This window comes from Bos grunniens, chromosome 12, assembly GCF_055505025.1.
Source record: "Bos grunniens cultivar Pamir isolate PY7600 chromosome 12, Bosgru_T2T1.0, whole genome shotgun sequence".
Classification (NCBI taxonomy): Eukaryota; Metazoa; Chordata; class Mammalia; order Artiodactyla; family Bovidae; genus Bos; species Bos grunniens.
Window position 1 is genome coordinate 40,778,941 of NC_141176.1, and position 10,512 is coordinate 40,789,452.

The 10,512-nt window shown below is 36.2% G+C and overlaps 1 protein-coding gene and 1 long non-coding RNA gene across 5 annotated transcripts in view; both read right to left on the reverse strand.

The window, feature by feature from the left end:
* The window catches only part of PCDH9 (protocadherin 9), a 1,139,929-nt gene that overhangs the window by 1,062,074 nt on the left and 67,343 nt on the right, over window positions 1-10,512 (reverse strand). The gene's annotated exons all lie outside the window — the stretch shown is intronic.
* The window catches only part of LOC147361725 (uncharacterized), a 37,053-nt gene that overhangs the window by 6,126 nt on the left and 20,415 nt on the right, over window positions 1-10,512 (reverse strand). The window contains exon 2 of the long non-coding RNA XR_015137612.1: window positions 10,267-10,373. This is a non-coding gene — a long non-coding RNA (uncharacterized LOC147361725). The remainder of the gene's footprint in view (window positions 1-10,266; window positions 10,374-10,512) is intronic.

A 10,512-nucleotide genomic window follows, 5' to 3' on the forward strand; every position in this document is an offset into this window, starting at 1 on the left:
TTACTGCTGTTTTATTTTGTCCACAGACATTTTTATTTTTGTTATTTCTATTAAAAACAGATCTATATTTTAAAAAGATATATATTTCAATTAAAATATTTGAAAATATATGTCTAGCATAGAAAAAAAACAAAAAGAAGTATTAAGAAGAGCTAGCATTTGACTCCAGCTATCAAAGCCCCACTAGCCTTCTAGACAGCCCACCCAGCTAGGGCCCCTTTCCCATTTTTGCAAGGCAGAGCCTTTTCTTCCTCTTGGGCCTTTGACCAGATTGTTGTTCAAATATGTTACTCTTATCATCTTGGCCTCAATTTACTCTTAAACTTCTCAGATCTTCTCTGACTGTGCCTTATATATAGGAACTTTTGTCTTGTTCCCCCAACCTAGTCATTTTCTATCTCATTATTCTGTTTTGTGTCCCTACAGCAGTAATCCTAGAAATTGCCTTACAAATAAATTCATTTACCTGCTGACACTACACCCCAGTGAAGGTACCATCAGACAGAGGACCTGATTATCTTACTGACCCCGGCAAGGCAACACCTTGCACAGAGCATTACCAAAGCAAAGGTACTTAATAATGTGATCTGAAAAACAATGTGTGAAGGGGAAAAATGAATTAAAAAATAGAAAAGTCTCATACAATCCTATCACTCATAAGTAAACTCTTAATTATTTTAATATTATGCATCTATGTCACTTAATTTTATTCATTAGTGAACTATGATAATGAGTAGAAAGAGTTTGTGTTAAATATTAAGTTAAAATATTGTTATACATGAAAAAATATAAATGATTACTCTTAAAAAGCAAAGTCATACCATAGATGTTGTTTTATAACCTGAAATTTTATTTACCCATATGTTAAAAAAATTTCAACATGCCATTGAATTATGAAGTCAAATTTTATGGCTATAGCATATACCACTGGGGAAGGGCATGGCAGCCCACTCCAGTATTCTTACCTGGAGAATCCCCATGGACAGAGAAGCCTGGCGGGCTATAGTCCAAGGGGTCACAAAGAGTTGGACGTGACTGAATGACTAAGCACAGCACAGCAATGCATGTGCCATTATATATTTTATAATGTGTGTATGATAAGTTGCTTTAGTCGTGTCCAACTCTTTGTGACCCCATGGACTGTAGCTCACCAGCTTGTCTGTCCATGGGGATTCTCCAGGCAAGAATACTGGAAGGGGTTGCCAGTTGCCTTCTCCAGGGGATCCTTCTGACCCGGGGACTGAGCCTGTCTCTTACATCTCCTGCATTGGCAGGAAGGTTCTCTACCACTAGCTCCACCTGGGAAGCCCATAGCAATAACTAATAATTTATGGATGCTTACTATATTACATTCTGTGTTAAAAACCTTATATTAATTCCCTAAATTATGTTCTTGGTAACTTTGATATTACTCCATTTTATGATCTGTCAAGACTGCCTTTGGATTAAATGACAGAATTAAAATTTAATCCAAGACAAAGAAAACATTTATATTATATCTATCTATCTCTCAATCTATTTATCCATCTTTCCCTTTCAGGAAAAAGTTTATCCTATTATACTGCTATTACCTCTTCATAAGCATACATTCATGAGAATATTTTTGGAAGCTAAATTGATTTTAGATACCTTATCTTTTATTTCTGACAGATGAATTAGTTATTATTTTTTGATACAATTTTATTTCCTTATTGTTGTTGTTTAGTTGTGAAGTTGTGTCTATCTCTTTGTGACCTCATGGACTGTAGCCCACCAGGCTTCTCTCTCCATGGGATTTCCCAGGCAAAAATGCTGTAGTGGGTTTCCACTACAGTAAGAAAATGGCTACCCATTTTCTTCTCCAGGATTTCTTCCTGACCCAGGGATCAAACCCATGTCTACTGCTTGGCAGGAGGATTCTTTACTACTGAGACATCTCATCTCCTCATGAAAATGTCTTCACAAGAATATTTTTGGAACCTAAATTGATTTTGGATACCTTATCTTTTATTTTTTACAAATGCATTTTATTATCTTTCTGATAAAATTTTATTTCTGAGGAAACTTGAATAGGTTTTCAAGATGTATTGGAAACAGAGAACAAATTGCCAACATCCACTGGATCATAAAAAAAGCAAGAGAGTTCCAGAAAAGCATCTATTTTAGCTTCGTTGACTATACCAAAGCCTTTGACTGTGTGGATCACAACAAACTGTGGAAAATTCTTCAAGTGATAGGAATACCAGAGGACCTAACCTGCCTCCTAAGAATTCTGTATGCAGGTCAAGAAGCAACAGTTACAACTGGACATGGAACAACAGACTGGTTCCAAATCGGGAAAGGAGTATGTCAAGGCTGTATATTGTCACCCTGCTTATTTAACTTATATGCAGAGTACATCATGCAAAATGCTGGGCTGGATGAAGCACAAACTGGAATCAAGATTTCCAGGAGAAACATCAATAACCTCAGATACACAGATGACAAAACCCTTACGGCAGAAAGCGAAGAATAGCTAAGGAGCCTCTTGATGAAAGTGAAATAGGAAAGTGAAAAAGTTGGCTTAAAACTCAACATTCAGAAAATGAAGATCATGGCATCTGGTCCCATCACTTCATGGCAAATAGATGGGGAAACAATGGAAACAGTAAGAGACTTTTTTTGGTCTCAAAATCACTGCAGATAGTGCCTGCAGCCATGTATTAAAACACGCTTGCTCCTTGGAAGAAAAGCTATGACCAGCCTAAACAGCATATTAAAAAGCAGAGACATCACCAACAAAGGTCCATCTAGTCAAAGCTATAGTTTTCCCAGTAGTCATGTAAGGATGTCAGAGTTGGGCTATAAAGAAAGCTGAGCACCGAAGAATTGATGCTTTTGAACTGTGGTGTTGAAGAAGACTTTTGAGAGTCCCCTGGACCGCAAGGAGATCCAACCAGTCCATCCTAAAGGAAATCAGTCCTGAATATTCATTGGAAGAACTGATGCAGAAGCTGAAATTCCAATACTTTGGCCACCTGATGCAAAGAACTGACTCAATTGAAAATACTCTGATGCTGGGAAAGATTGAAGGCAGGAGGAGAAGGGGACAACAGAGGATGAGATGGTTGGATGGCATCACCGACACAATGAACATGAGTTTGAGTAGGTTCCAGGAGTTGGTGATGGACAGAGAAGCCTGGCGTGCTGCAGTCCATGGGATCACAAAGAGTCAGATATGACTGAGCGACTAAACTGAAATGAATTGGTATTTGCAATTTTCATCTGTGTAATAAATCATATTTGAATGACTGATTTATTGATTTATTGTTATTAGCCTTTTATGTTTTGTTAATTATAAGCTACTTAACTCTACCCATTTTGCACACTTAATATATTTTTTAAAAATTAATTTTAATTGGAGGATAATTGCTTCATAATGTAGTATTGGTTTCTGCTGCACAGCGTGAATCAGCCATAAGTATAAATATAGCCCCTTTGTCTTGAATGTCCTTCCCACCCCATTCCCATCCCATCCCTCTGCTGCTGCTGCTAAGTTGCTTCAGTACTGTCCAACTCTGTGCGACCCCATAGACGGCAGCCCACCTTCTATGGGATTCTCCAGGCAAGAACACTGGAGTGGGTTGCCATTTCCGTCTCCAACGCATGAAAGTGAAACGTGAAAGTGAAGTCGCTCAGTCGTGTCTGACCCTCAGCGACCCCATGGACTGCAGCCTACCAGGCTCCTCCGTCCATGGGATTTTCCAGGCAAGAGTACTGGAGTGGGGTGCCATTGCCTTTTTCTGCCCATCCCTCTAGATTATCACAGAACATCAGGTTAAGCTCCCTGTGTTGTACAGCAACTTCCTGATAGCTATCTATTTTACACACTGGTAATGTATATGTTTCAATGCTATGCTCTCAGTTCATCCCACCGCCTCCTTCCTCTGCTATACCCTCAAGTCCATTATCTATGTCTTCATCTCTATTCTTGTTCCATGTCGGTTCTAGCTGTTGCTTCTTGATCCATATGCAGGTTTATCAGAGACAGAAATGTGATTTGGTATTCTTATCTCTTTAAGGATTTTCCACAGTTTGTTGTGATCCACATAGTCAAAGGCTTTAGTGTAGCAGATGTAGATGAAGTAGAGGTTTTTCAGAAATACCCTTGCTTTCTCTGTGATCTAACAAATATTGGCAGTTTGGTCTCTGGTTCCTCTGTTTTCTAAAACCAGCTTGTACATATGGAAGTTCTCAGTTCACATACTGCTTAAGCCTAGCTTGAAGGATTTTGAACATAATCTTACTAGCATGTGAATTGAGTGTAATTGTACAGTAGTTTGAACATTCTTTGCCATTACCTTTCTTTGGGATTGGAATGGAAACTAACCTTTTCCAGTCCTGTGGCCGCTGCTGAGTTTTCCAAATTTGCTGACATATTGAATGCAGCATTTTAACAGCATCATTTTTTAGGATTTTAAATAACATAATTGATATTTTGTGTTAAATGTACCTACTTATTTGATTAGACTCATAAAGCATGGTCAATAGGAATTTTTAAGAATTTTGAGTTTGTATCATTTTGTTTTTGCTTCATATTCTATACTGGATTATTATAGTAGTAATAAGACAAGTAAAGTTACTTTTCTTGATTAGGATTAAAAAATGTATAATGTTGAAACAAAATGCCCTACAATGAATGGTCAAAGTGTGAAGGTTGCTCAGTCGTGTCTGACTCTTTGTTATCCAATGGACTATACAGTCCATGGAATTCTCCAGGCCAGAATACTGGTGTGGGTAGCCTTTCTCTTCTCCGGGGATCTTCCCAACCCAGTGATCAAAGCCAGGTCTCCCTCATTGCAGGCAGGTTCTTTATGCTGAGCCAGCAGGGAAGCCCATGAATGGTTAAATTTCATGTTTATTTCTTACTGTGTTTCTACATACGAGACCACAACTTTACAATTATTTCTATTATCTGAAAGTTTCATTGATAAACTCACACTGGAAAAGGTATTTGCATGACACTAATAATCACATTAATTTAGAAAACTAATCATTGCAAAGTAAAGGTTCTTAACACAGTCATTAGTGATTAAATTAATTCTGCCTTAAAATAATATCTTTCCTTATTCTATCCTAAAGATATAAATTAATTGTGATTTTTTAATCCTCTGTACAATCTAAGTGTAAAATGTTAAGATTACATTATTTCACTTTAAAAGGGGTCATGTGTGTCATTAGACAACATAATAAAATGGTTAAGAGCAGAGAGAATCTGGGACCAGACCATATAGGTTTTAATCTGCTTCTACTACTTAATAACTGCATCACTCTTAGCAAATTACTTAAACCCTTTGGGACTCTATTCCCCCTTATTTAAAACGAGGAAGATAAGAACTATATTTACTTCATAGTGTGATTGTGAGGATTTAAGTTGTTAACATAAAATACAATTAAGGACAGTACCTGACTTTGGTAAGGAATGTGTCATATAATTCTTTAGTACATAAAGTCAAATTTACTGTTTCATAAAGGGAAAAGCCACTCTTCATCAACTTTCACTTAACCATAGAAAAGCTTGTGATGTAGCCTTCTAACTCATTTGCTTCAAGTCAACATCTTTTTCTTTATAAGTGCTGACATTCCCCTGTGGCAGGAAAATCAACATTTTCAGTCACTTGCTTTAAATAATGGACTGAGGCTCAGCTTCATCATCTATCCATTTCTAATTTGCCTTCAACAGCCTTTTAAATATGTGGAAGTTCTAAGACCCACTTTATCTAAATATCAGGATTTTTTTTTCTTTTCTTCATGACCATGTCACAAAATATAGTTATTCTGCTATAATCAAACTTAGAACATATCTGCTGTCTGGAGTTATATTTATAACCCAATTTGTTAGCAAAAATATTGCAATCAATATAGAGAGGAAATATAGATAGGTATGAAATAGTCAGAAACCACACTCCTTCCAATACATTCATGGAAAAAGAAAAAGAGGCAGAACTGTCTTTTGGAGCTTGGGGTCACATCCCTACTATTTCAAGCAGAAAACAAATTGTTTGCTTTACTGCAATAGATAGCAAAAGCTTGTATTAGAAATGACAAATACAATGCCAGGAGAGAAGAAAACATACTGATAAAGGCAACCATGTTGTAGACAACTTCTCTAGAAAATCACTTGTTATCCAAAGCAGGTGGCAATCTGTAATCACATTTATGACAAGTTGTGACAAAACATTTATTCTTTCAGCCTTCTTCTAATGTAAGATATCTGATTTGAAAATGATTTCAATATATAATCTCTCTGCTGAGCCTCAGCATCATATCACCATCTTATATTGCTATAGTTCAAGAACATTGATTCTAAAGGGTGATACAGAATGTTCATAACTATGGGGGAGTAAACAGGGAAGAAAAGGAAATATGGGAGAGAAATAGATCTATACCAAGAATACTAAAAAGGATTTCAGTGACTCTCAAAAGGAGTACTAAAAGAAGAAAAACACACACCCACACATAAAAGACTACCAATTGTCAATCACTGTTCAAGGTTCATTTAAAATATCTTTCAATCTTTAAACTTTCTTACCTCTGACTTGAATGAGCTCAACTTCCTCTAAATCTCTACAATTCATAAAATGACTTTTAGGGCCCCTTTCATGAATAAGTCTGAATCATTGTAGTATTCCAAAAATGAGCAACACTTCTAGTATTAACAGATGTTAAACAAGTTTGTTGAATAAGTAGTTGTTAATATATGCTTTATCTACTCTTCCACCCCTCACACATTCACAAGTCATTGTAAGCTCTTCAAGTGTAGAAACATAATCCTATTTCTACCAGTGACAGTGACAGTCATCAGTGTCATTGAAGAAAATCAGTGATTGTATATGAATGGAAACCACAGGTAATATATTTGTCACATAGATGACTGAACTTGACAGGAAAACCAAGAATGCATATATGAGGCAAGAGCTTGCAATAATTGAAAATTCACTTTCTAAGAAATTAAAGCAGTAGCATTCTAAAATCACCAGCTCAAATTATTTATATGTATTTTGCAATGCTCATGATAGTTTATGCTCAGTCACTCAGTTGCGTCTGACTTTTTGTGACCCCATGGACTGTAGCCAGCCAGGTTTCTCTGTCCATGGAGTTTTCCAGGAAAGAAAACTCGAGTGGGTTACCATTTCTTACTCCAAGGGATCTTCTCAATCCTGGGATCGAACATACATCACTTGAATTTCCTGCATGGGCAAGCAGGTTCTTTACCAACTGCACCACCTGGGAAGCCCTGCTAAAGGCAGTATTTATACTTAAATGTAACACTTCACTAAGAGAATTAAAAACTAATCCATTGATGCATCTTAGTATCCTACTAGAGAGAAGTGGTCTTCATTTTTTTCTTTTAGGAAAACTCTGGCACAGATTTAACTCAAAATTATTGCTGTTTACACTTCCTTTGGCATATTTTAAATAGAATTTTATAGCAGATTCTGAAGTGTTCATTTTCTAATTATTGTCATGAAAAAACTCCACAATGGGTTTAAAAATTACTTTGTAAGCTAAACAATACTTTAAACTTATTCTGTAGCTACTGGAACTGTCATGTCAATGTTAATTTACATAGAATCTAAGCAAACCTGTGTGACTGAAAAAAAAAAAAAACCTAACAAAGTATCTATGTATTTTCTAACAAGATATTTTAACATGACACTTTTTACTATTAAATTAATAAAGTCTTATTTTACTAACCACTTAAAAGATATTGAGTAGCTGAATTAATCATTTAGCCCTCATTTTACTCTTCCATACTTTTTTTTTTTCCCAATTAGCTCATTGCTGAAAATCTCACAGGTCTTTCTGTTTCTTTCTCTCATATATATCACTTAGTATGTTAAATTTCCTCCTGGAGAAGGAAATGGCAACCCACTCCAGTATTCTTGCCTGGATAATCCCATGGACGGAGGAGCCTGGTAGACTACAGTCCATGGGGTTGCAAAGAGTCAGACACAATTGAGTGACTTCACTATCACATGTCAAATTACGGTGCTGCCAACACACCCTGCTCCCCAAATCTCAGGAACAGAATTGACGTACCCCTGTGCACTTGTAGAGCATTCTGTGTGAATCCTGTTCTTCTTTTACATAGTTTCTTGTATAACGGGTATCTGCTTTACAGGCTGGTATCTTATTCTGAAAGTGAAAGTCACTCAGTCGTGTCAGACACTTTGTGACCACACAGACTATACAGCCCATGGAATTCTCTAGGCCAGAATACTGGAGTGGGTAGCCATACCCTTCTCCAGGAGATCTTCCCAACCCAGGGATCGAACCCAGCTGTCTTGCATTGCAGGCAGATTCTCTACCAGCTGAGCCACAAGGGAAGCCCATCTTATTCTAGATGATACATTATTTCAGATAAAGAACTATCTTATGTTATTCAGAGATACTGAGGCTAAACTCTGTAAAAATATAAGATTACTTTCATTTATATTCTTTTGCTAAATAATTTTTGGCTTTTATATTTGAATGTAATACTTCATTAAGAAAGTTTAAAACTTATATGGTTATGTATTCCTATGCCCATCATAAAGTTTTATGAAAACATAACACTGCTGTAGACAACCAATAACTCTTTGCTTGAGAATAGAGATTATGATTATTTACCTAATGTAGGACTGCATTTCACATTGTTTTTAAAATATATGCTAATAATTACTTTAAAATTGTGTAAACTTAATGGTAAAAGAGTTATTTCTATACTAGATATTAAGAATGACTATTTGGGAAGGATGATAAAAAGTTTAAAGTGAGAAATACTGTTTGATTGGAGAGAGGAAAAGACATTCTATGAGAGGTCCTACCTTAAGAACTAAATTTTTGCAATAAAACATTATAATGTTATAATAAAATAATAATGGGAATGCTTATAGGAATATACTTACTACAAGTAAAAAAATGAGAACCATGGGGATAATTTAAAAGTCACGTGTGATCATGACTTAGAAATACAACCACTCTTTGCCTAGAGCTATCAAAGGGTGATGTCATAAAATCTGACAACTCCTGGCCCATGCAACTTATCTCTCCTATGTTAAATATAGCATACCAAAGCCCATTTACCGTTAGCTGGCTCAATATTATCACTGAGGGATTTTTGTCACTTTTATTTTAACTTTTCCATGTAAATTCTTCTAAAGGGAGTGATTTTTCTTATTAATTATATGCACTTCAACCCCCAAATTATTTAAAAGACAAAAATGAAGATAGGATATATAAATTAAGCACAGTCAAGCATATATATATATATATATATATATATAGGAAGGCTTGATAGTCCTGCCCGACTCTTTGTGACCCCATGGACCGTAGCCTACCAGAGTCCTCCCTCCATGGGATTCTCCAGGCAAGAGTACTGGAGTGGGTTGTCATTTCTTTCTCCCGGTCATCTTCCTGACCCAGGAATCGAACCCGGGTTTTCCACATTCCAGGCAGACGCTTTAACCTCTGAGCCACCAGGAAAAGTCAAGCATAAATAGCTACAAATCAGGCTCAAATTTTAAGAGGAAGCTAACAGGTGACTTTCTCAGTTTGGGGTGGGTCTTGGGGTTCTATTCCCATGTCAGCAGAAGACTTTGTGGGCACTAGATGGTTATTTCTCATTAAAACCCTTAATCTCATTCATTCAATATGTTTTAAGTTGATATACTTCTTCCTAATGTTTTGCAGAAGTGAAACTGAGAGGCTTGACCCAAAACATTGAACTACCTTTGATCTCATCCAAAATCTCAGGAAGCAGACCTAGTGGAAATTGAAATGGCTGTGATTTATCTTTGGCAGTATGGTTATATCCCTATTTTATTATACATTTCAACCAGACTTTTAATGTTGTGGTACATAGAAACTAGGCATCAAAGAGAACATTCCTCAGGATTTCAATCCTGCCTCAGAGACTTATTAGTTTTATGATCTTGGATATATTATTGCCTGAGGTGACAGAACCTGAGTTTCCTCTTCTACAAAGTGATGATTATAATACCTTCCTACAAACTGGGAAATTGTAGAAGTAAATGAGATAACCTTTATCAAGTCTCTAGTACCATGATAGTCACATCATAAGCCCTCAATAAATAGAACAGTAGAATTGATTTCCCTGAAAGGGTTTACTCTTAGTATCTAATTCTTTGCTACAGATATTCACTGACTGCTCTTAAAAATTAAAAAAAGTGAGTTTTCAAAACACTAAAGGAGCACAATATAATAGTCAGAGATGAACATTCAAAACTTAAGACCAGCACTTACTAGACTTTATCACAACCGATGAAACCTTGAACTTCAGCTTCTCATCTGTAGATTAAGGCTAACAGGATTATTATGGAAGCAAGACCTATGAAAGTATGTTAATCTGTCTGAAAAAAAAAAAAAAAGTTCAGTAAGCATTAGCTTCTCTTCCAATTGCTATAATAGGAGTGTTTCAGGCAATCTTGTCCTTCATCACAAGTGTGTGTCAACTGTGTCTAGAATGATTGCTCTCACTGCCTCCCCTGG